Genomic DNA, 27,156 nt, shown 5'->3' on the forward strand with positions numbered 1-27,156 from the left:
AAGAATTTATAGTGATCATGTTTTCCCATTACATTGCTCTGAAGCGTTATAATGTCTGCATCCATTAGTTGGAATGGTTTTACTCTAGTTTGTTTGATTTTATTATCTGTGATAGTATGAACAACTATTTTAAAGAAAACAAGACAGTAGAACAGCCAGTGCTGATTTAGTATCATCTTACTCTGAAGTCCTAGTATGCTTTTGTTTTTCTGATGCCTTTGCTTCTATCCTGTTATATCTTATTGGATATTATTATGTGTGATAGTATTAACAAATTTCTATGGAAAATGAGATAATATAGCAGCCATTGTTCCTTCTCTGCTATTTGGTTCTGAAAGCCCTGTAATGCTTTCATTCTCTCAAATGGTTTTATATTGTTTTGTTATGTTTGATACTATCGTATAAGAAGCTATGCTCAACTATTTCAAAGAAAGACTTTATGGTAGTTACTGTTAATTATGGGTTGTCTCGTGGTAAAATGCTGTGTTACTTGCATTGTTCTGATCTGATCTGCTTTGTTATGTCCTTTTTTGTCTTAATCTCTTTAAAATAAAAAAAAACTTTTAAAAAGCCTTGTGTTAGTATATAACATTTGGTTATTATAGAATGCAAGATTATTTAGATTTTTAAAAGTCAATCACTATAGAATAAAAGTTCAAATTGACAAATAGAACTGTTGTCATATAAAATACAAAATGATTCTACAGTTATTTGACACAAACATGTTTAAGACATGCACTATGTTTTCCTATTTGGGATTTCGAAACAATAAGCATAATTTAGAAGCAGATTACTACATTTCCTCAGCTCTCTTTTTTTTCCAAGAAATCTAGTTTTTAGTTCAGTTGAAGGGAGTTCCATAGTATATTCTCCATCAGCAGTTCTAAACAAAATTAGAAATATTTCACTCCCCTCTCTGTCTCTTTCTCTTGATGTTGTAAAAGACATGTGCAAAAATATGTTACATATATTTTTTTAAAAAAATAGATGTCAATCAGTCAGCTTTGTGATTTAAATAATAACATTTTTTACATTTGCCTTTCTATCTGGCACATTATGTAACATTTCTGGAGTTTCAGATTCAAACAGATCAGCCAACTAGAGCAACTTAGTGTTCTAAACACAATTTTGGACACAATTCTATTTATTCTGGATGCTGCTCAATTCCACACATAGTTCAGAGAAGTTACATTCATAAGAACATCCAAAAACATTATGTTACCAAACTAACATGTGATTGTGTTCTGATGGATAGTATCATTCACACCTTCAAATTATGAAGGCAGAAGAGATCAGGCGTAGAGATCAATTTGGTTTTGCTCTTGCAGTAATTAACAACCATCATCCTCAAGATTTCCACGCTGTTCTAGAATAAGGGGGAGTCTTTCTTATCTGGTGGTTTAAAGTAGGAATAAACAGGCGCTGCTGGGTATTTCACATCACAATTTTGTGCCATCATTTTCAGCTTTGCTTCAATGGCTTTCATCTTTGCAGTGCCACTTAGGTTAGACTGCGTAGGCTCAGTGCTTGAAGATGGCTCGAGACTGATTGGAATAATGCTACCATTCTTATTAGGATCCTACCTCTTTATCTGAGCATGGAGCCCTCGTATCACAAGCTTCTTAGTGCCAGTTTGCCATTGAAACACTGAATGGCTTGCTGTGCTTCCTGCTTAGTTTCAGTTAATGAAGCAGTAACCTTGAGGCTGTTCTTCCAAGACACCTGACTTGGCGGAAGAGGAAGTCATATTGCTGCATCTTCCTAAACTTCTGGAGGAGCTGGAGGAGTTAGTATTCTGTGATTTGGGGGTCCACATTGCCAATCCATAGTTGGTGTCCTTACGATAGAGAACCTTCTGAAATGGTGGATGCATTCTCCAGGGGAAGAGTTTTGGGTTCTGCTTCCACCCGTCTCTACAAAAAACTCGTAGCCTCAGAGTGATGCCCTCTTCTCATGCCCTCAAAGCAGGTTCTGACATGCGAATCTGAAGGACAGCTAGAAGTGTCTGCCTCAACTCTGCCAGCTTCCAGGCTGCCTGTGATGTCTTGCTATTATTTCTTCTGCAACTGGGGTTCTGTTCAGAGATTTGTTGCCTTTGTCTTTAACAGTTTAATCTATTTTATCTTCAAACAGGTTAAGTGTTTCTGTTTTCATTTTTACATTTTTAATCCATTTTGACTTTAGTTTAGTGCATGGTAAGAGATATAGGTCTAGGTACAACCTTCTGCATATGGATATACAGTTTTTCCAGCACTATTAATTAAAGAGACTGTTCTTTTCTCCATAAGTTTTTGACTCTGTTGTTAAAGACCAGGTAATTGAGTGTGTTTGGTGCTGTTTCTGCATCCTCTATTCTGTTCTACCCATCCACTTGTCTTATTTTTCTGTATCATGTTGTTTTTATCATTGTAGCTTCTTAGTATGATTTGAAGTCCATAATTGTGACACCACCTGGCTTACTCTTGTTGCATAGAATTGCTTTTGCATTTCTATGTCTTTTTTGGTTTTAGATGTATTTTAGGATTGTTCTCTGTAGTTTTGTAAAGAATGCTGTTAGTGCTTTGACTGGGATTGTAGTAAGTCTGTGTAATAGACTTGGCAATATGGTCATTTTGACTATATTGTTTCTGCCTACAAGAAACAGATCATATTTCTATTTTTTGATGATCTCTCTGATCTCCTTTATATTAGTTTTCATTGTAAAGGTTTTAGGTTAATTTGGACGTATTTAATCATTCTTGGAACTTTTGTGAAAGTATTGTTTCCCTAATTTCTCTCTCAGGATGTTAATTATTGGTGTACAGAAATGTTATTAGTTTTTGAGTGTTAACTTTATATCTTATATGCTACTGAATTTGATTATTAATGATAGTGGAGTGGAAATTTTGGGATCATCTATGTAGAGGACCATGTCATCTGCAAAAAGTGATACTTTAAATTCTTTTCCTATCCGTATCTCATTTCTGTCTTTTCTCTAATTTCTCTGGCCAATTTTTTGAGAACTATATTGAACAGGAATGGTGATAGCAGATATCTTTGCATTATTCCTTATATTAGAGGAAAAACTTTAAGCTTTTATCCATTTAATATGAAGTTGGCCATTGCTTAAATAAAAATGGCTTTTATCAGACTGAAATAAAGTTTTTCTGTATATATTTCCCTTACAATGAAAAAAAAAAACATTAATGGCTGTTGGGTTTTGTTAAATGGTTTCTCTGTATCTAGTGGGATGATGATGTGATTTTGGCCTTGTTTCTGTTTATGTGGTATATTACATTTTTAATTTGCATTTGGAGAATCTCTCTACATCTCTGGAATGAACGCTACCTTTTCATGATGATCTTTTTGATGATTTGTTGCATTCTGTTTGCTAGTATCTTATTGAGGATTTTTGTTTCCATGTTCATTAAAGAGATGGGCCAGTAATTCACATTTTTGTTGGTTCCTTTTCTGGCTTTGGAATTAGAGTAATACTTGCTTCCAGGAATGACTTTTAGAGTACTACTTCTTTTTCAATTTCATGGAAGAGTTTGAAGAGTACTGGCCTTAAATCCTCTCCGAAGTTCCTGTAGAACTTGGCAGTGAATTCACCAGGATCTTAGACTTTCTTATTAATTTTCAATATCATTGACTGATATTGGGTTAATTAGAATTTTTATAACATCTTGATTCATATATATCTAGATATATGTTTATCTAAGAATCTACCCATTTGTTATGGATTTTCTATTTTATTAGAGTACCGGTCATCAAAGTAATTACCTGTGGTCTTCTGGATTTTGGTAGAACGTGTTGTGATACTGTCTTTTTCACTTCTAAAGGCATAGATTTGGGTCTTTTCTTATTTTGAAAAGACTGTTCAAGGATTTGCATATTTCAAAATTCTTTTAAGGAGCCAAAACTTTGACTTATTGATTCTTTGTACTGTTTTATTTTTATTTTGTAAATTTAAGGAGGGTAAAATGACACATGAGAAAACAGAACAAAACAGATCACAAGAAAACAACTTAAGAAACACAGATTCAAAGCAAGACCACTGTTGATTTTCACTGTCTATTGTATTGTCTCTTGTTTTTTTCCAAATAGTTGTCCATATCTTCACAACAGTGAGTTCATCCCAAACAAAATAGTGCTAAACTGATCAGAACAGGATGATGAAGGCATTTTTGGTCTTGAAGATCAGAGAATAGGGAATTCACCATTGATTGCCATACCGTCTCTTATTCTCTTCAAAATAGCTGTCCATACTTTTATGTATCTTGAAATTAAACAAAAGAAAACAGATTAATATCACTCTGGACAGAGAATAATAGTATTGCTAGATTTTATATCATGATGCTACAGAATTAGCACTGGGAATCTTAGTGTCCCTTTTTCTTCAGAGTATCCATTCATTACATCATGCATTATATAATCTATTCTCGTAAACTGTTTAGAAGTTCTACATATGCATGAATCTCTACAAGTATATTTATCTTTTCTATATTAGAGGGAAAAACAAATCAAAACAAGACAACAAAACAAATTCGTAGAAAAACAAGAAATGAAAAAGACATATAAAACCACAATACTAGGTGATGTACAGTAGGTACTATGATGTCTCTTGTTATTTTCTTCATATAGTTGCCTCTGGTCTTAGATTGATACTATCATGCATATAAAATTTGAATAAAATCAGCGAAGACAAAACAGCAATCTAACAATCCAGATTCAAATAAGATCAGTCATAGTAAGAGTGTAAGCAATACAGGGCTTCAGGTTAAGTTAATAAGGAATTAAGGATAGTTACCGTAGTATATCCTGCTATTTATTGGATAGCTGAATGTGCCCTCAAATCTAGTATGAGTAGACAGACTATAACAGAATGAAACCAAACTAAACAGAGTGATAAGACTAATGTGGCTTTTAAATCCTGATACACTATTAACAATGTCCTCTGCCTTAATTTTTAGACAACTCTTCCCATTTCCCTTTCTCAGGGTGCTTTGTACATTTTGGGTCCCACTAACTCCTTTAGTTTTTAGATTAGGGGGCATCTTGCTCTCTACCTAAGTGGTTCTAAACCTTTTTACCCCTGAGCTTGATCTTGAGCTGTATTCCTTTGCCTACTAAAGTCTCAAGGTTTTCCTTCCTTATAGCTGAGTATTTCTCCACTGCACAAAAGTGTCATGACTTTCCAACCTATCTGCAGCTGCTGGATGAGCTGTCCCTATTTCTCTCTGGTTCCCTATCACATAGAGCATTGTTTTCTCATCTTTGACTTTTGGTTAAATTACCCTCTTTCAGCTCGATTGTATTTCCTATTCAGAGCATCTTGATGGACCCTATGTTCTGATCTACTCTGCCTGTGTTTCTTCTTGTTAGTGTATCAAGACCATCTGTGTTAGAGATTATAGGCACTTTTCTCTGCCTCCTCTCTGCTATGCTATCTTTCTGCTGTTGGGTGTCCAGTTTTCTCCTTCATTCCACTGACTATCCCATTCTTTGAGGCCTCTCTGCCACTGTTGTTGGAATCCTGGCGATTTTTCTCTCTCTCTAGAATGTCCTTCAATATTTTTGTAGGGTTGGATTGGTGGTTAAGAACTCCAAACGTTCTTCTTTGTCATGGAAACATCTTGTTTCTCCACCAATTTTGAGAGACAATTTTTCAGGGTACATCAGTCTGGGTTGGAGGTTATTTTCTTTCAGGGCTTGGAATACTTCATTCCAATCTCTTCTTGATTTGATAGTTTTTGTCTGTCATGAAGATCTGTTTTGGTTGTAGCTAGCTGGAGTTCTGTATGCCTCATATATCTGAATATCATTTCCTTTTCCTATGCTTGGGAGGTTTTCCTTAATTATTTCTGTGAATAGCCTTTGTATTTCATTTGTGGTTACTCCTGCTTCTTTCCTCACATTATTTATTCTTAAGTTACTTCCTGGTTCCTTGTTATTTTTAAAAGATCTTTCCTTTCCCATTGAAAATCTGTCTTCAAGTTCTGAAAGTCTAACTTTAGTTTCTGTCAAGCAATTTTGCCAGCTTTCAATGGAGTTTTTAATTTCATAACAATCTCTTTAAATCTGTTTCATGTATTCTAGATTTTGTTTATATTCTTCATCAAAGGTTTCTCTCCTTTTTCTGGATTCCTCCATTCTTCCATCTGTGTATTCTAGAGAGGTGCTTAGCATTTCTTTTATTAATCTGTTCATATATTACTTCACTTGAATCATATTTTCAGTTTTAAGTTCGTCTATGGGTTACGAAGGCATTTCTTTATGTCCACTGATGTGTCTGATATTGCATGTTTGCTGCCCTCAAGCTCTTCTGTATTTACCTCTTCTGGACTATTTTACTTGAGTCAGGGGCTCAAGGCTTTTTCTTGTTTCTTTCTCTTGTCATGTTTCTGGTTTCTTTCAGACATGTGTATGGTGGAGTTCTCAGGCCCTTTCTATATTGCTTATGGTTTTTCTGAAGCGTGCTGGCTAGGGGATTGCTGCCCTCTCCAGTTTACTGTTGATCTCTGAGGTGCATGCAGGGATGATGTGGGCTGGCCCTTCTCCTCTGAGCCAGTCAACCAGTGAGTGCCTTCAGCACAGTAGCCTGTGCTGTGGGGATGTCCCAAGTTTGGGACAATTTCATCCCTGGCTATTGTGTCCTGACCAGGGACATGACCCAGCCCAAGGAGAGCCCACTATTCCTCTTTGGGTCAGGAGTCGCTGACTGATGCCACTGTGGTTCCATGTTCAGGCCCAACCTGCCCAACTCCAATAGGTCATCTAGCTGATCACTCCCATCATGGGACCAAATTCCTAGCACTCATCATGAGTTAGCACAGCTCTCCATGTTGGTTCTAATCTTTCTTGTACTGCATCCTCCCACCAAGGCCTGTGGGCTCAACAACCACCAATATCACCACTACCATGACTTCATTGTGACTGTGAGTTGTCTGACTCCAAGGTGCACCCAGCACAGTGCGGGACTGACTCCAGTGAGAGTGTGTCTGGTTCCAGCTTTTGTCCACGTTTTTCCTCTTTCTTTCTTTCTTTCTTTCTTTCTTTCTTTCTTTCTTTCTTTCTTTCTTTCTTTTTCCTCAGTTTGTTCTTGGGTCATGAGAATCCCCTCCTTTCATCTGGTCTATTCCAAGGTGTTAAATTCTAACATCTGAGTTGTTTTTCTCAGCGAGGCTCTCTCCCCTGATATCTATCAATCCCCAATCTTCTCCATCAGTCTCTTTGTACTTTTTAAAATTTGTATTTCATCAATTTCTGTTCTGGTCTTTATAAATTACTTCCTTGTACTAACTTTCGATTTGGATTGTCCTTTTCTTTAGGGCAGTGAGATGCATTATTAGGTCATTTACTTGAGCTCCTATTTTTATGATGTGAGCATCCACTGCTATAAACTTTCCTCTCAGGACTGCTTTTACTGTGTCCTATGGGCTCCAGTATGTCATACTGGCTTTATAGTTTGATTGCACAAGTTGTCAAAAACCATCTCTTCCCATGAGCCAGGAGCAAATGCCATAGAGGAATGAGAAGAGAACCAAGAAGCCCAACTGCATCTTCCCATGAGCCAAGAGCAGCCATCATGGGGAATGCAAAGAGAATCAAGAAGCCAAACCATGCCTTACTGTGAGTCATCCAGTGTTCCAGCAGGGAGACAAGAAAACCAACCCCCTCCCCCACAACACCCACAAGAGGTGGGCTGATTTGGAGGAAGTCAGGCTGCAATCATTGTAACTGAGGTAAGAAAAAGTAGTTTAATATTTATATTGTTTGACTGACTTTGCTGGTAGTGTGAGCATCTATTTGAGGACAATAATATGTATTATAGCAATTGTGGGGGATTTACTTCTCTCTTGTTTTTGAAATCCAATGTTTTCTTCAGTTTTACTGTTTTGTTTTATTCCTGTATCTGGCAACTGAGCAACTACTTTGAATATAACAATATGCAAAATAACAATATAACGTTGTCAAATTTGTATCATCTTGTTTTTCAAACCTGTATAGCTATTCTTTGTTTTCGTCATTTTGCTTTTGTTGCTTTTTTCTGATTTGTTTGTTTTTTGATTTTTTGATTATTTCTCTTTTATCTTTAAAATTAGAAAAAGAAAAAAGGGAAAAAAGAAAAAGAAATGTTGTGATTTTTTCCTTAATTTTATCTATGACTCATTCTTTATTCAGGAGTTGTTTAATTTCCATCTGTGTGTACAATTATGGTGGCTTGTTTGCCATTGATTTCTAGTTTCATCACACTATCACCTTATGTTATGCTTGGTTTAATTTTGAATTGTTTGCATATATTTAAATACTGTTTATTGGCGAGCACATGGTATATTTTGGAGAAAGTCCCATGTGCTGCTGAGAAGAATGTGTATTTTGTTGTTAGGTGAAATGCACAGTGACTCTCTCTTAAGGCCATTTGTTCAAGGGTTTGGTTCAATATTGATATTACTTTACTGATTTTTTTGTCTAGTGTTCTATTTGTGATAGTGGAGTATTGAGGTACTCCATTACAATTGTATTGATGCCTATTGATTTTTAAAAATTAAGTTTATTGGTATAATTTAGGTATACATAATGATACTATTCATCATTAGCAATTTGGTCTTGTACATGATATACATTCATTTCTCTTTTTTCCCATTCTACTGCCCTCCCTGCATCCCCTCTTATCCTTCTTATTAAAAAGCTGTTTCCATTTTATTTTTCTTTTCTCATTTTCCCCTTATTTCCTTTCCCCTTTACCTCCTTAGGTCCTTTTCCTTTTGAAAATTTCTTCTGAGACTGTGGCCCTTCCAGGGGGAGAACCCCTAGTGTCTCCTGAGATCTGCACCATGCTGGAACTTAGGACGCTGGGAAACCAAGCAAGCAGCTTGTCTCCCTGCTAAGCAATAGTGCACCTACTGGTGCACGGCCTAGAATCAGACATGCCTCTTCCCCTAACCCCATCCCCTGTCTCCCCGTTAGCCAATGGGAACCAGAAATCTGAGCATCTCTTGGGAAGTTGACCATAGCAAATAAGGGGGATTTTCCTTCTACCATCTCTTTGAAGGCAAATAACTTTATTGCTGTTTTGTTTTATTCTGATTAATGGTACAGCTTTATTCAATATTGCATTTTGATAAGTTCTATAATGTTCTGTATTTCATTTTATTTTGATATACATGTTTGAAACAACAACTATTGTTAAGATAATGAAATATACGTGATACCTATTACTGTCACTCTGGTAATCTGCTGTGAAGTTATGTACCAATTTCACTACACGGTCTCAGCTGACTTGAATCTGTCTTGTGCTGGTGCACTTTACTACTTTCAAAATTAAAAAAAAATATAAAAGCATTAGGCATTAATTCGAATAGAATAGGAAAATTATCATCTTTTAATTTTCACAAAATTAATTAAAAATAATTTTTGGCTCAAGGACTAGAAGGGTTTATAAAGCTTGTATTTTCACAAGAAATAAAATAAAAAGTACAGCAAGCTTGCAGGAACTTGTATAAGTGAATGAACTTTTCTGGTTGTTTCCACAAACTGTTTGTAAAATTGATTATGGCAATAATTTAGTATCTTACCAACTTCTACTTAAATATAAAATATATGATTTTACCTTCTTACAATTAATTCACATGAAAAACTGCAGTAGGACTAGAGATATAGCTCAGTGGCATAACACCTACTTGGTAAGCACAAGATGGTGAGTTTGATTTCCAGTATAAAAAATGAAATGACAACAACAACAAAATCAACAACCAAAAAACTACAGTAAGTGGTGCTTATTCATTATTATGTTAAACTCTGGAGATCGAAGAAGATACATAGATGTGTTGGAAAAATAAATACTAATCATATATATAAGCATTTTTTTGGTTTTGCTTTGTTTGAAAAATACTTGAAGTAGCTTAAAAAATGTCCTCACTGCAAATAGGTAGTAATATGTATAAATGTCAGCATAACATCTAAGGAGGTCAAATTTGTTATTTTTTATATAATCCAAATTGATGAAGATGATTTTTTAAAATTTGATTTTAAAGGGGATAAAACAGCAGTGAAACAAAAGGAAAAAGTCATAAGACGGTAAGAAATCTACAATAGTTACTGTATAGCATATTGTTGTCCTCTAAATAGTTGTCTGACTTTAGACTTTCAAAGTCAATCCAACAATACAGTTCTTCTAAATCAGCTGGTTGATCACAGTGCTGGGGGAGTGAGGAGAAGGGGAACTTAGCTTCCTTCACTCCCACTGAAAGATGATTTTAAAATTATCTGTGAGACTTTTAGACTTACAGGGTTATTACTTCAGAATTGAAATTTTACCTGATTGCAATTGGTAAGGTTTTGCTTTCAGTTCCTGCATGTTCTCATTAAAATTGCTTCTCATTAAAATGTCTTCCTATTTTAAATATATATTATACATCTAGAAACTTATTTATACTTTCATTTTCTCATACCTGAGGGACTGCAATATTTGCACATTTGGCTGATTTATTTCACTTAAGAGAATGGTCTCAAGATCTTTCATTTAATTATAAATGTTTGTGGCTGAGTAGTATTCCATTATATAAAAGCCCACATCTTCCTTGTCCTTTTCATCAGCTGATTGCATTTAGGTTGTTTCCAAAATTTAGCTATTATAAACTGTGCTGCTATAAACAGGAGTGTGCATATATCACTTTTGCCTACACCTGTATCTTAAAGAGTTGTACCTATTGTATCTTCCAACAGATTTTGTGTTTCTGGTTCAATATTTTGAGCTGTAATCAATGTTGATTTTATTTTAATGCATGCTGATAGAAACAAGGAATGTCTTTATATTTTCTGATATCATCTTTGCGCTCATTCTTCAGAGTATTGTTTCCAACATAAAGATCTCTTACTTACTTTGTTAGATTGACTCCTAAGTACTTCTTTTTTTTTTGATAAGTTATCGTGAAAGATGCTATTTTCCTAATTTCTCCCTCAGTGAGTTTGTCATTTGTGTAATGGAATGATTTTGATTTTTCAGTGTTGACTTTGTATCCAGATATACTACTGAATTTGATTTTCAAATCTAGAAGGCTTTTGTTCGAGTTTTGTGGGTCATCTATGTAGAATGTCATGTCATCTGCAAATGACAATTATTTAACTATTTTTCCTATCTTTATTCCTTTTATATTTTGTCTTGTCTAATTGTTCTGGCCAATACTGAATAGGAGTCATGATAATGGAAGTCCTTTTTTGTTCCTGATTTTAGAGTGAAAGCTTTCTTATTTTTCCCAATTAGTATGATGTTGACTATTGGTTTGTCATAGATGGATTTTATAGATTGAGACAAAGACCATCTATTCCAATTTTCTGTAGTTTTTTTTTAAATCACAACTGGGTGTTGGACTTCACCAAGTGCTTTTTATGCATCTATTGAGATGATCATTTGATTTTTATCTTTGACGTTGTTCATATGGTATATTACATTTATTGGTTTGCATATGTTCAACCATCTCTGCATCTCCTGGATGAATCCTACTTGGCGATGCTGTATAATCTTCTTGATTATTCGATGAATTCTGTTTGCCAGTATTTTGTTGAGGATTTTTGCCCTTTATTCAGTAGGGCATTTTTCCTGTAGTTGTACTTTCTGGGTGGGTCCTTATCTGCTTTTGGTCTTGGGTGATATTTGCCTCCATGAATTAATTTGGGGGTACTACTTGTGGTTCAATTGGATGAAAGAGTTTGAGAATCAGTGGCATTAAATCTCTAAATTTCTTGTAGAATTCAGCAGTAAGTCCACAGGACCTAGGCTTAGTTTGTTGTTAGTTTTATAATTCTTCAATTTTCATTGCATTATTTAGAATTTTTACATCTTCTAGACTCAGCTTCATATTCACCTACGAATTCATATGCACCTACGAATCTGTCCATTTCTTCTTTTTTTTCCATTATTAGAATAAAGGTCCTCAAAATGCATATCGATGATCTTCTGGATTTCTGCAGGATCTGCTGTGTTGTCACCCTTTTCATTCTTAGTGATGCATGAATTTGAGTCTTCTCTTTCTTTTTTGTGATAAGGTTGGCCAAAGATTTCTCAGTTTTTATTTAAACTTTCAAAGAACCAACACTTAAATTCATTTCTTGTAGCATTTTCTTAGTCACATTTGCATTAATTTCTGATCTGACGTTTATAATTTCCTCCCCTGTAAGAGCTTTGGTTCTCACTTCTTTTTTCAGAAGTTTGAAGTTCAATATTAGGTTTTTTATTTGAACTGATTTTGTTTTCCTGATATGAGAATTAACTATTGTATTTTCCCCTTAGGAGTGCTTTCATTACGTCCTGTATGTTTCAGTATGTTGCACTGGCACTAGCATTTAATTATAGATAATGATTAACTTCTTCATTTTCATCTGTGGCTCATTGGTTGTTCACAAGTGTGTTATTTAATTTCCACATGTTTATGGAGCTTTTGTGTTTTCTTTTGCTATTTATTTCCAATATCATCACACTATAGTCTGATAATATGCACAGGGTGCTTTCAGTTTCTTTTCATTTACTCAAGCATGTTCTGTAGGGTAGTATGTGGTCTACTTTGGATTACATCCTACGTGCAGCTGAGAAGAATGCATATTCCTATATCGAGAGGTAGAACACTGAGGTATCTACTATGATCATTTGTTCACAAGCTTGGTCACTTATGGTATTTCTTTGTTAATTTTTTTGTTTGGTTGACTTGTGTGTTTGTGATAGTGGTAGTGTTTATTTGATTCTTCATGTCTGTTAATATTTGTTTTACACAGTTGGGTGCATGTGTATTTATATTTATCAGTGTCGTCTCTTCATTTTTGAGTTTATTTTCATTTTAAAGAGGATAAAGGAGAATAAATTCAATCAAAACCTACCAGTGTAAGAGATACAGGCCTAAAACATTATGAAATCAATAACTACCCTAATGCTTTTTGATGTCTTCAAAATAGCTGCAAATAACTTCAGACATAGTAAAAATCAAACAGAACAGAATAGAATAGAAACAATAAAAACAAGAAAATGAATGCAATAAAGGATTTCAAAACAAGACAATAGTAAATCCAAAATTGCTACCACAATGTATCTTGCTATCTGTGAAATAGCTATGCCTGCTATTAGATTTGACATAATCAAACAAAACAAAAAAGTACAAAACGCAATCCAATAAAACAATGGAAATGATACAGAAGTTCCAAACAAGACCATAGGGAGTCAAGAATGGTTACAACCCTCAGAAGATTTCCCTTAGATGCCACACTGTACTGCTGTCCTCTGAACCATTGATCAGACCACTGGCCATAGACCTGCAATGTTAGTGAAACACCAAAGCACCACAGGCATGTAATTGCATTTTACCTCCATAGCTATCATCACAGCCTGTGTTTTTCTAAACAAGCTGGTTGCTTACAGCAGGGGAGGGGAGGCTTATGGGACGGTAATTTTTGTTTTCCAGCCTGTGCACTGGAAGGGGCTGGGGTCTGGCTGTCCCAGTCAGGCAGAGCTCCATGCATGTAAACTGGGAAGCTCCTGCTTCCCAAACTGGGTTTGTTTGCTGATGTGTTCTTTGTTTTCTCTACCACAGGTCGGCGAGTGGTGCTGACTCCTCATCTTGGAGTTTTCCCTTAAAAAGTATTTAGTGGCCTATTCTGTGTCTGTTGATTAGTCTTGGCTTAAATTTCACATTCTCTTCAAATAGAATAGCTACCACTGCTTTTTTCCCCAGGTTCCCATTACATGAAATATTGTTTTCAAGCTTTTTAGTTTCAGTCTATGAATTACTTTTTGAGTTAAGTGTGTTTCTTGCATGCCAAATATTGTTGGATATTGCTTCTTGACCCATTCTGGTAGTCTGTTTCTTTTGATTAGTGAATTGGGACCATTTACATTGATGTTTTAACTCATTTATATTGACATCCTTTTCATTTTATTTTCCTTTTGTTTCTCTGGCTTTCACCTCTATTTAATGCTTGCTTGCACTTTTCTGTTGGTGTTTTCAGAGTTGTGGTTTTTTTTCTTTATCTCTTTCTAAAATATCCTTCAGAATATTTTGGAGGGCTGGTTTTGTGTAATAAATGTCTTCAGTTGTTCTTTGACACAAATTATCTTATTTCTCCATTGATTTTGAAAGATACTTTTGCAGGGTACATGCATCTGAGTTGCAAGTTGCTTTCCTATGGGACTTGAAATACTTCAAGTTCTCCTTCACTTAAGGCTTTGTGTGGAGAAGTCTGCTGTGATCCTTTTTTTTTGTACCAGGGATCAAAATCATGACCTCGTTCTCCAGGCAGGTGCTTATGCCACTGAGCTACATCCCCAGCCCCATCTGCTGTGATTCCTATAGGTTTTCCTTTATAGTTGATTGGTTTCTTTTTCTCTAACAAATTTAATATTCTGTTCTTGTTCAGAATTTCTGAATCTTGATTATTATATTAGTTATAATTATATATTAGTTATATAATATATATTAGAATCTTAATTATTATATTATATTATATTAATTTTCATCATGATTAATGAAGTTCTATATTTCTCAATTATCTGTATGTCTATTTTTTTAATATTGGAAACTTTTTTGGCCATAACTTCTATGACCAGTTTATTTTTTTGTTATTTGTGCTGACTCCTGCTTTTTGATTGACTTTGATCATTCTTATGTTGTTCTTCTTTGCACCATCTTGCAACTGTTGACTTGTTTTTTCATAGTTTCTTGATATTTTTAAGAGATCTTTTGTTTTGTGATAAGTAACTCGGATTTTGTCTTCTAAATCTGATAGTCTGTCTTCATTTTCATTCAGTCAGTTTTGTAAACTTTTGATGAAAAATTTAACCTCACAAATATCAGTTTTAATCTGTTTCATGGATTCTATTTCTTTCCCATAAAAGGTGTTCATAGTTTCCATCGTTTTATTTTGTTTCTATCCTGTTTAAAAATTCTATGTTTTATGTTTTTTGAGCAGGTACATCTTTATTGTTGTTATTTGTTTTTTTTAACCTGCGAGGTTATTTCTTCTCTGATTTCCTCTATAGTATCATGCATTTTTTTTTAACCTCTGCTGCTGTCATTCCAGAGAATTCAGGTGGTGGCTTCTGACTTCCTCTTTGCCCTGAATTTTAACTTTGTGGGGTGGAGGTCTCAAGTTGCATTTTGTTTCTGTGTCTTGTCATTTTATATGATTTTATTTTGTTTTCTGTGTTGTTGTTTGTAAGTTTCTTAGAGAGATAGCTTTGTCATGCATGTTGAGGCTTTCCTAAGCAGAATATCTATTCCTCAGAGATGTGTTCTATGTGTAGGTGGTTCTTGTTCTTTGTGTCTGTGCCAAGACCTACCTTCCCAGTTTATTAAGGTTGAGTTGTTGCTTTGTATTTGGTTTAGCATCCAGTCCATTGGTATTGGACTCTGGTGATGCTTATGACTCCAGACAGGCACAGTGTTGTCATGCAAGGGGGAAGAATTGAGCACAACAGGTATGACATTCTGGCTAATATAGTACAACTAAGAATAACAATAGCATCAAGGACGCCTAAGGGACAAGATCTACACTTATATAACAAAATTCAACATAAACAAAGAACTTTTATGCAATGAATTTCCCTTAGACTATGGTAGACCAACTTAAGAGGATAGGGGATAAAACAGAGAGAAATGAAGAGAAACATGGCAGAATGCTGAGGAAAAATGATGATCATTCAGTGTTTGGGAAACAGGAGAAAGGGGCAGGAGACAGGGAATGAAGGAGAAAGCACAGTATTATCAAAGCAGATTAGAAAGACTAGTTTCAAGCCTGGAGTGGGGGCTCACGCCTGTAAATGCAGCACTCGGGAGGCTGAGGTGGGAGTATCATGGCGAGTTCGAGACCAGCCTGGGATACAAAGTGAGCTCAAAACCAGCCTGAACTGCATAGCAAGACCCCGTCTCAAACAACACACACACACACACACACACACACACACACACACACACACACACAAACAGACTAGTTTCATGTTCACTCACATGAAAATATCACAAAATCCAGAAATATAGTTGAGGAAAGAGAGAAAGAAGAGAAATAGATGAGAAAAAAGGTAAAGACATAAAAGTCTAAAATACCTGTTTGCCTCTGTATCTCTCTCTAAGGTGCTGTGATGCCCTCAGACAGAGGCAGCTTGAAGCTGCTACCAGTGTGCATAGTTGATTCCTCCGGGCTGGACCAGCCTTTGCAGTTCCACTTCTTCTGATGCATTTCTGTTTTCCAGTGCTGCGTGTTGCAGGGAAGGGTGGGGTGGGTTGGGTGCACTGTGCCATATGCCACTGCCATCACTGGAGAGACAGCTGGCCCCATTTTGATCTCCTCTGCTGCTGGGGGAGTGTCAACCTGGCACTTGTTTCTGTGGCAGAGTACAAGGTGCTCTAATTCTCTCAAGCTACTGGTTGCAGTTTGGGAGGGATTTGCTGTTGTGCTCAGTATCTTTGCTCCCCATGCTGGTACCATGCTGTCACCAAGCTGATGCTTGGTCCCTTAGTGACTCACTGCTTCTGCCAGTGCTTCAGAGGCAGCCCAAGACTTCTAAGTCTGCTTCAGTCCTCTCTACCACATGGGGAGTGTCATAGCTGTTTAAATCCTTTATGTCTGCATCCCTATCATTAATACAGGGCAGGAAGGGTCATCTCTGCTATGGTCTTTAGACATGTCACTAGGGATTTCATTAGCTAGGGTGCATGAACTAAAAAAAAAAAGCTGGTGACCTTTTGGGGAGGGAGCAGGGTGTGCAAGATTTGCTCCTAGACTGCTGTGTCCTCTCTTTGGAGGAAGCCATAAGAGGCAAGGGGCCTATGTCTCAAATCTGCCTATTTGGCTTGTTAGCCACACTTTTGCAATCCTTCTGTTTCTTGGAGATGTCACAGTACAGTGAATCTTGTTCAGCATGCAGGCAGCAGTGCCAAAGGCAGCCCTGTAAGCTGGGTTGCTGTTCTGTGATGCCCGTGTCTATGTTTTGCTTGATCTACAAGTGTCTTAGTTCAGACTGATTTTGGCATCAAAATCATATGTCTCTACCTTTACTTGTATTACCTGTATTTTTAACTGATTTTCTCTGATGAAGTCCTTTGGTTGTCTGGGTGGGTCTGATACATGTGATCCTCCTGCCCCAGCTTGCCAGATTGCTGAGATTACAAGCTTACAATACCATGCCTGGATTCTTTTTCCCCCAGAAATATTCAGCTTCTGAAGACACTGCTTCTGCATCAAGAGGCTGGATAGAATTCCCTTCGGAACTTGATGTGTGACTTCTCTATCACTATCTTGTGTGCTCACATGGGAGAGCATGTGTTTATTTAAACAATAGGTATGAATGGCTAAAATTTGAGCATGCTAGGCATTAAAGTGCCGGTTGTATTTCAAAGAAAAGAATAGTTGAGTCAGTGTCTTCTGCTCTGGACATTTTTCTTGCAGCCTGGGAACTGATCTCCTGCCTGCTTTTGAATGGCTTGGTTCCAGTGTCACAAAGTCTTACTGGGGCTTAGTCAGGCCTCAGTCCTAGTGAGGCTTACATTGTAGTCCAGCCTTATCTTTTAAGGATCTTTTTTACCTTTTCAGTTATAGCAGCTCCTACCAGGCAGCAAACTGTGTTAGAAGGAAGCACAGAATCTGTTACCAATATTCAAGTGCAGAGGATGAATGCTAGCACAGTGTCTTCTGATCCCAAAGCCAGAGCGGCCCATGTTGGCTTCATTATCTAATTTTCACTCCTTTTCTATTTATTCATCTACTTAGCACAACCATTTTTGTTTAAATGAGCATAATAACCTAAATTTTTGTTTGAAAAAATGATTCAGAGGCAGAGAAGAACATAGCATAGTTGTCTGCATGCATCTTGTTTTTTTGTTTTTCTTTTCTGTGTTTTTTCTCTTTAAAATTAAAAACAAATTTTGCATATTTCAGTAAACTGGTGAAAATCCCATGAGCTATGAGGGTTAGGTATTTACTACAGCCAGCCTTGGACCAACAGCAGATGGCGATAAAAGGACTTTAGTAGCCTCCAATAGATTGTTGCCATTCTATCAATGATCTGCTTTTTCATTTTCTTCTTTTTTCGAGATTGCTTTCTTTATTGCGCTAGCTGGTCTTGAATTCCTAGGATCCAGTGATCCTCCCACCTCTGATTCCTGAGATCTAGGGTTTCAAGCACACAACACCACTTTGTTTTCTTTTCAATTTCTAATTGCTAAGGGCTTGAAGGGTTATGAATAGAGGTTTAGACTACTCAGGAGTAAGATTGCTGAACTTCACAATCTCACATTAGCTAGTTGGGTGACCTGGGTGAATTGACTTACTTGGGTTCTGTCTTATAGAACAGGAACATTAAGTAAAACCCTACCTCATTCCTGACATGTTTCCTAAGTGTTGGCCATTACTTCCTGACTCCACCCCTGCCTAACTCCAATTTTAGTATCTTCAATAGTGTGTAATCCTGTTATGGACACAACTGCTTTCCTTGCTGTGTAGGTTCCATGGGAAGATTCCTATGATGAACTAAGGAGAAAATACCAGGTCTGATTTACAGATAGTTCGGATGGAATATTGGTATCACCTGAGAGAGAATGACCACATTGTTGTAGAATCAGTCCCACTAGGGTGATCCTGAAGGGCAATAAGGTGGTATGTCTTCCCAATAGGCACAACTTTAAGTAGTATATATAGTTGTTTATTTTCCTGGGATAGGAATAGTTCAGAAATTACAGATGTTTCATGGATAGTGGTTACGTCTGGATGTTCAGAGACTTAGAAAAAAAGGAAAGATTAGCAATAATCATTTGCAAAATAGGAATTTAGGTAAATCTGTCATAAGGACAATGCATGGAGACATACTTATCCCATGTGCATACTGTCCATGTGTCATCATAATAGCGTGATGCTCAAAACCACCAGGACAAGGGAGCTGTTTCTATAAGTGCCAGTTTCCTGCGTCCCCAAGATACCTCAGTGCTCTCATAGGACATAGCCACATAGTGCCATAATGTCAGGATATGGATTCCGAATGGGCTCAACATTGGACTTTTCCTGCTCAAGGCTGCTCTGGATACCCTTTTGGTAAATACCACACCTGATAACTGCACCTGCTATCTTGTTACTCTATTATAGTTTACCAATTTTGGAAAAGCTGTATTGCAAAGCCTCATCAGCCATTGTGCCTCATCTTATTTGGAAAGCCATACAAGCGCTTCATTGCCAGAAATAATTCAGGCTTCTTATGCTTGATCATGGCACCTGTGAAATCCAGAAGATGGAGGATGCCAGTAATGATCGCTACAAGGTTGTCTTTGCATCTACAGGAACCTACTTAGATGGGAGCCTAGCGTTCCTTTCTGGGTCTTCTATATATTCTCCTGGTTTTTTGCTTTCTCATAGCTGAGGTTTCATACTGTTACTTGCCTTTGTGTTTGGATTAACAAGATCTATTCTTCCCGCTAGAGGGAAAGATCATGGGAAAATCATTCACACTCATTCCCCGTATGTTTTCAGAGTGAATTACCTTCAAGACAGACACATGGCTGTCTGGGTGCCACTGAGTGCATCTCGTAGGCTGCATTTGGTTCTTTTTTGTAATAAAGGACATGCTCATCACCAGAGATGAGAAAATGTAGGAACCAGAGTACAAATGGAACTGAAAATTTCCCTTTTCTCTTTCCTTGGTTCCCTCTTTCCTTCTCTCTCTCTCTCTCTCTCTCTCTCTCTCTCTCTCTCTCTCTCTCTCTTTCTTTTCTTTTTCTTTCTTCTCTGCTGGATATTGGGCCCAGAGCCTTTTTACCAAGTTACATACTTTTATTTTATTTTAAATTTAATTTAATTTTTCATTTTGAGATAAGATCTTGCTAAGTTGCCCAAGCTTAGCATGCACCAGTGATCCTCCTGCCTCATCCTAGAGTGCCGGGATTACTGGTGTGCACCACCACATGTGACTCACTTTTCCACTTCATTTCCTTGAAAATATGACTGTCTCATGATTTTAATTTTTATACTGTGGCATTTTCATCTTGCCATGATTTATTCTTGACTTTTGTTCACCATTTATAACGTGCCATATTTTCTTATATGGCATGTACCTTAATAAACCAAATGACTTTAGAGTTTTTGACATGCTTCCTGCTACAGTTCACTTTAAAAGTTGACATGCATTCTCTCTAGTATCTGCTTGTCTTGTGTATGTAGACTTGATCTAGTCCTGTGTCTGGACCTAAGCATTCGGTTTGTAGATAAATGAATGAGACCTAGAAAGTTGCCAGATCTCTGGGAGATGTTGCTGGTTGGAGCCTGCACATGGTGGAAAAGGAGTCCTTTGCTGTCCTGAGGCAACTCATGCCCTTGTTGTTTCTTGCCCTAAGGGGAGTTGGCCTTGCAAAAGGAGGCTTTACTAACCTTGATCTAACACAGAAAGAATACAGATGAATAAGGTGGGTGTTCCAGTGCTTCAATGAGACAACCCAGTGTATCTTCCTTCATGATTTATCTATCTTTTGAATTCATAAGAAATATTCTGTACAATAGTCACTGACATTCTTTAGGTCCAGTGCACTGGCTCTCAAGTAAGATGTTTATTATGTACTTCAGAAATGACATTATCTTGCCTCTGTAGACCTCAGTTTCTCTGTTAAGCTGGGAATAACAATACCATGTTACAATATCGCTGTAGCATTTTGTTATAACGAAAGGTCAATGAAGCACTTATTTATACAGAAGATCACAATTTTTTCTGCACTTCTTAATACAGAAGTTGCTGAACTAAAATTTTTTATGGCAAAAATTTCTTTCCCTTGTAAGTCATGTGTGGTTTTAAGAGCAAGTAGATTTTCCTAGAATATAGGTTTAACAGAATATGTGCCAAATGTGATAAACATGCAAACATCCAGCCCACTGAGTTGGTCCTAGCTAGATTGGAGCAGGAGGCTTGAGGGGCTCTGCTTCTCAGTGCGCTGTGGCTTGTCTGCTGTATTGGGGTGTGCAAAGAAGCCTGCACCATCCCTACATCCTGATAAGCAGCTGTCTCAGCACGGCTGCGGGAATGCAATTGCATTTGTTTCTGGAGCTTGCAATTTACTGTGCTTCATTGCTTGACTTGCACACGAGTGTTTGGGCATTTTGCACTACAGCTCACACTGTTCTATGTTATTGTTCAAAATACATAAATAAGTATCACATCCAGTTAAGCTAGTTTTCTCTTTCTTGCTACTAAAGCACCTTGACTTAGCATTAGGGTTAGGGCTAGATATTAACAAAATAGGAAACTAGGTAGTGGCTACAGGAGAAATCTCTGTACTTTGTTCAGGTTTTAAGGACTTACAAAACTACTCTAAGATACAGCTTTATTTTAGGACAGGGTGACACAATTTCAAACATGTGCTTATTTATTTACTCAAACAGTTAGGCGGTTTTATTTGATCCTCCTTATTCATCCTGCTTTTTCTTTTTTGGTACCCGGGATTGAATTCACAATCTTGTGTTTACCAAGTAAGTGCTGAAGCTACTGAGCTAAATCCCCAGCCCTTAACCCTGATTTTAAGTAACAGCATTTGGGCAAAACTAAATGATTCAAACTAATACATAAGTCAAGATAAGAGCTACTTTAACATATTTCTATTGAAGTAATAACATGTACATGTAAACGTCACTATATATTTTGTTCTTATGCAGTAGTGATGTCTTGGGTTACTCTCTGAAAAACTGCTCACTATACAGAAAATAAAAATTCATGTTACACAGACCCTAGTTAAGCTTGTAACTGAACAACATCTAAGAATGACTTTGTGTGATTAGGTTGCGTTGCCTGATTTAACTCCTTGATGCTGACCCAGCAAACCTGGTCTCTACTTGTGAGAAAACAGAAAAATGGTGGTGTGCATATGAGTGCTTTTAGACATTTTTATGGTTCAAGGTGTAAGTGGGATAGTTAAATATTAGAAATCACAAAGAACTGTTGAAAGCCAAATATCTTAAATGTTTTCAAATTTAGTTAGACTTCTAACTTTATTATCAATATAGCTAGCTATAAAAGTAATTCTAATCCTTAACCCCTAACTCTAACATCTCCAAATATCCAAACAAAACTGTCAGCGTAAGTTTTAACTTCTAAATGCAACTATATTCTAACCAAAGCCTTAGCACTAAATCATTTGTAGCCTTTTCAATTAATCCAATAATAAAACAGAAATTGAACTCTAACTCCAAACCTAACCTTAACCATAAAAAAATAGCTGAAAAGCAGGAACCAACCCCTACCCCTTAAATCATAGCCCTTTCTTGAACTCTGAACATTAATTATAAATCCTAAATCTAAATCCTAACCCTAAAACAAACTTTGACCATCACAACAACACTGAACCCTTACTTCTAGCCCTAAACCATAATGTCTTACCATGAGTTAAGGGAGGCAGGTTCCACCTATTTCCTGGGTTGACAGCTAAACTTTGGTCTTCGTGGAGAGTGTGGGTCAGGTGTTTTTGTGTCACTGCATGTGTCTGGTTGTGTATCTGGTGTAGGTTTGGAGCAGTCAGCAGCCCAGGGACTGTTTGAAGTCCAGTAAAAAGAAAAGTTCAGTTAAGGAGACCCCAGGAGATGACCTCACTTCCTTGATGATCAAATTCTGAACCTTGTTGCCAAGTGCCACGTAACTTAACTAACTGAAGCTTGCTCACTTGTCTGGAGACAAAGGACACGTGAGGATGTTTTCTTGCTGCTTCCCAACTTCCCAAGGCTTTGGCTCCAGGAGATCTCACTGGGGATGACTCAGCCATGCCTGGAGAACCAGGGTTCCCCGGCTCTTTCGAAGCCTGTGGCCATTTTCTCAGAAGGGACAAAGTAGGGCTCACAGTAGCCAAAGACAGGACAGCAAAGGCCAGCACACTGCTCTAATCTCTTTTTTGTGTATCCAGCCCCTCCCTGTGTGTGTGTAAGTGTATGAGTACTGGTATGTGTATGTTTGTGTATAGGCATAGTCTGTAGTGTTCTCACATTATTATATAGCAGAGTCATTTGAAGGTTTTCTTTTTTTATTTTTTATTTTAAAGAGGGTAAAATTAAACAGAACAAGACAGATCTTAAGGAAACAATTTAAGAAACACAGAATTCAAAGCAAGACCCCTGGAGATCTTCATGGTCTGTCATATTGTCTCTTGTATTCTTCCAAATAGTTATCTACATCTTCTCACACAGTGAATACATACTGAACTAAATTAATCAGAACAGGATGATGAAAGCATTTTAGGACTTCAAGACCAGACAATAGGGAGATAACAATGGCTGCCATAATGTCTCTTTTCATTTGGAAGTTTTCTAAGGTTGTTTTTTAGGTGTAAAATATTCTCAGATGTCTCATGTATTTAGCAGTGGGGCTTTCGGATGTGATTTGACAGTGTGGATCATATACTCATCAATGGACTAATGAACTGATGACTCCATAGCTGAATATCTTGTTAGGATTTGGGGCCTGATTGGAGCAGGTGGGTCACTGTTGGTGTGACTGGGGAGGATGTATTTTGTCCCAGTCTCTCCCTTTCTCTCTGCCCCTTTTCTTTTGGCTGCAAGAGCTGAGCAGCTTTTCTCTGCCATTTGTTTGAATCATAGTGTTTCTGCCTTGGAGTCAACCATGAACTAAATTATCCAAAACCATGATCCCAAATAAGCCTCTCTGCCTTTTAAGTCCTGTTGAGTATTGGTTCTAAAGATAGACAAGTGATTAATACAGCTATTGTTTCAACATTAACCTCCCTACAGGGTGAACAGAAGTCAGGTCAGACAGTGGATATCCCAGCTTGCCTTGAGCTTCAGAAGACAGATATAAGGGAGACAATGTACAAACATCTTTGTCATCCATGCTACAAGGGAACCCCTTGTTCCTACAAAAGTTTTTGCAAAACTACCAAGGATTTGGCACCACGGATCAGGTGCTAGATCATCTATTGAAAAGGTTTGTGCATCATCTTACAGGCCAGGACAGCTCAGCACCATTTGGGTGGGTCTTGGGAATACCTTGCCTTACTCAGGGACCCAATTTGCTATGTGCAAATTGGGACGCTAATAGGTGGGATCCGGACCAAAGGAGCCTGCAAATGTCTGTCCGAGGCTTGGTTGTACACACAGGATATCCAGTGGCACAGTCTAGCTGTGTGTGACATTCTCCTTTCATCAACATGGAGAAGCACTCAATACTGACCCTCACTTACTTGAAAGAGCAGAGCAAGTTTCCCATCTGTATCAGAGACCCTGGACTCCATGTGGGAAATTCTTCTCTTAGATTCAGACAGAGAAAAATCTGGGTGCCGGGTGCTGTGGGGAGACTGGGTCTTGGGTTCAAAGGAGATATTAGGGAATTAGATGGTTGGGTTCATTCATAGCACACATAGATATGAAGCAACATAGGCATGTTTCTGGGTACTTAGCCCAATTCAAGCCTAAGGAAAATTGATTCTCTCCTAGGCTTTATTTCTATGTCAGAGCAGCCAGTAACCCAAGAAGCCATAAAAACTTGGGGTAGGTGCATTACCCACCTCCCCGGCCAATCTGCTGAGGTTCATTTACTCATTCCTGGAAAAATCAAAGGAAGCCATTTATTTTGGGTAAAAGTAGAAAGATTTAATTTAAACCTTCCTTCATTGAGACAGAGGTGCTATCTTGGCCTCAGATGACCAACTCACAGTGTCCACGTGTGCAGGGTCACAGCTAGGTAGAGAAGGGAGAAGGCATGACAAAGAAAGAAGACACCCCTTTAGGCTTGCTTATGGCTTCCAGACACCTTCAAATACCTCACTCCCTTTTGGACATGAATGGGACTTGGCCTTCTTGACTTCGTGTGTCTACATATTCTCTGCTTTAGCCTGGACTAAGGAAAAGAGGGAGTTCCAGTCAAGTCTTAAGCTTGTAGAAATCTGGAGAAGCCATTTGTCTCTAGGAGTAACTCTCATATTTAAAGTGCCGTTTTATCATACCGGTTACAGATGTGATAGTCTCATGGCATCTACATATAGCCAAAGCCTCCATTGCTCCAGTAAGAATGGCAGGTGTCTGAATCAAGCGAAAAAGTGAGTGGGCTTTGATTCAAGAGGGAAGGGGCCTGTGTCCAGAGTAGGGAATTTGGAAGCTGTGATAGGAAAGGGGATAAACACCAGCTCCCTTATTTGTTTTTCCTGCTGGTGGGTAGAACTCAGAGGCTTCCCTTGTAGGAGCAGGATATGAGAGCTGTGGGTGGGGTCCTAGACCAGGGAACATAAGGGGGCCCAGAGATTTGAGCCACGCCCTGTGAAGCTCCTTGCCCACTAGAGCCCATTCCAGCTGTGTGTGTCCACCCCATCCCTCACTGGGACACACTGGCTGTTTGGGAAGCAGCATGCTTGTCACAGCCTTGCTACTTTGCTAGTAGTTTTTAGGGGACTTGGTGACTGTAAGAGGTAGCCGCACCTCTCAATAGAAGTGTGGATAGGAAGACAAGACCACTTCATATGTGTCTTAGAGATAGACACAACCTAATAACATGGACTGCAGGTTGAGATGTCAGCAGAGTCATGGGTTGGAGCAAACACTGTTGACCAGTTTACTTTACATTGAGCAGGGTCCCCTCAAGTTCCATACAGCAGTTTATGGTTTTCTCTGAAGCAGTAGAGTAGCCGATCTGGAGTCCCTCCAGGGGAGGTTCTCTGTAATGTTTGTTTGGTTTTCTGACACTGCACACCCATCTGACCTCAGTGCCATCTCTACCATCTTGGGCACATGGCTTGAAAAGTATTCAGACCAGTTTCAGCAGCCACCAGGCTTCCTGTGCCGCAAGAAGATGGTGGAGTAAGTACAGCTGCACATGCCTAGCTCAGGCCTGGAGCACCGTGCGTTCCTTCTACTGCAGAGCTGGATAACATGGAGACCATGAGAGCCAAGACTGAGGGTGAGGAGGGCTGGGATGGGTCCATCAAAGCACATGAGGATGAGGCTTCTGGCTGGGTCAGGCCAGGCCCATACATGAGCCTCAGGACCCTGAGTTGGTGGACCACAGTCTGAGAAGATCATGTTTTGGAATCAGGGATGGAAGATATTTCTGGCAGGCAGGGAATGGTTCAGAACAAGTCAGTGGTGTTGAGCACATTTTTCTTGCAGGTATGGCACCAACCCCAGTGCCAGGTCCTACTGGAGAGGGAGAATCAGCTGCAGCAGCAGCCTCTATACCAGAAACAGATCCATCACCCATTTTGGAACCAGAGTCAACTGCAGTACCAGCTCCATTGCGACATGTACCTACAAAGCCCTTTGGGCTTTTGGTTCAAAGAAGAAGCAGACTGTATCTGTGACACTGGAGCTGGAGCCAACCAGGGCTGGGCCAGTTCTACCCATGGTGCCATGCTGGCCCTCACCTATGATCATGAAGAGCAGAGTGAGTATGGAAAAGCCTCACGTGATGGTGTTCCCTCTTGACCTGTTCATGGGTCATGCAGAGAGACATGGAGAGTGGCTGGGCTCAGAAGGAAAGGCAAGCATGGACTCCTTTCAGGCATCTGTTATAAAGACCTGTTGTCCTCTAGTCCAAAGCCCAAATGCCAGCTCAATTCTTGCACACAACAGGGTCACTCTTATGTGAGAGGTTGTTGGTTGCAGGCAAACAGAACCCGGAATTCGCCATGAAGTGGGAGGCACAATCCTGACTTCCTGAGCTGCAGACCTGATCAGTAGTCTCCATCTTTGCTTGGGACCTTGTGGCCTGTGGAAGGGCCTTATAATACCATCTCTCTTCAGGAGCTGTTTAAAAACATTGTACTCTTCCCTTTCCAGGATTCTACCCAGATGCAGCAGGACAAAAAAGCCAAGGAGCACCATGCTGCTGCTATCTGTACCACTTTCCTTCAGCTCTCAAGTGTGACCCAGTGTGTCATCAGCACTGTCCTCAGGCATCGCCTCATGGAAGCCTTTGAGTGTACTCAGGTTGTGGAACACTGAATCTCCAGGGGTCCCGGATCAGCTTCAGGAGGGCTTGAGACTCCATTTTTATGGGCTCTAAGCTCTGAGACCCTGCATAGACCTCAGGTCTCTCATTCCTAGGATTGCTCTGGTCCGCACTCCTATGTCCCAGTCCTTCATCCTGCCACTCTTTCCTAGGCAGCAGTTGTGGTCCTGGGCTCTCTTATTCCTTGCTTTGCGAGTGTCCCCACTGGGGGCTCCGGGAAGTTC

At 38.4% G+C, this 27,156-nt stretch overlaps 1 pseudogene; it reads right to left on the reverse strand.

Annotated features, from left to right (window-relative positions):
* Nucleotides 1-1,347: 1,347 nt before the first annotated feature.
* Nucleotides 1,348-26,217, reverse strand: LOC134473563 (probable RNA-binding protein 18; annotated as a pseudogene).
* Nucleotides 26,218-27,156: the final 939 nt, after the last annotated feature.

The sequence above is a fragment of the Cavia porcellus genome, unplaced genomic scaffold, assembly GCF_034190915.1.
Source record: "Cavia porcellus strain 051 isolate PalLab524CR breed Dunkin Hartley unplaced genomic scaffold, mCavPor4.1 scaffold_27, whole genome shotgun sequence".
Taxonomy (NCBI): Eukaryota; Metazoa; Chordata; class Mammalia; order Rodentia; family Caviidae; genus Cavia; species Cavia porcellus.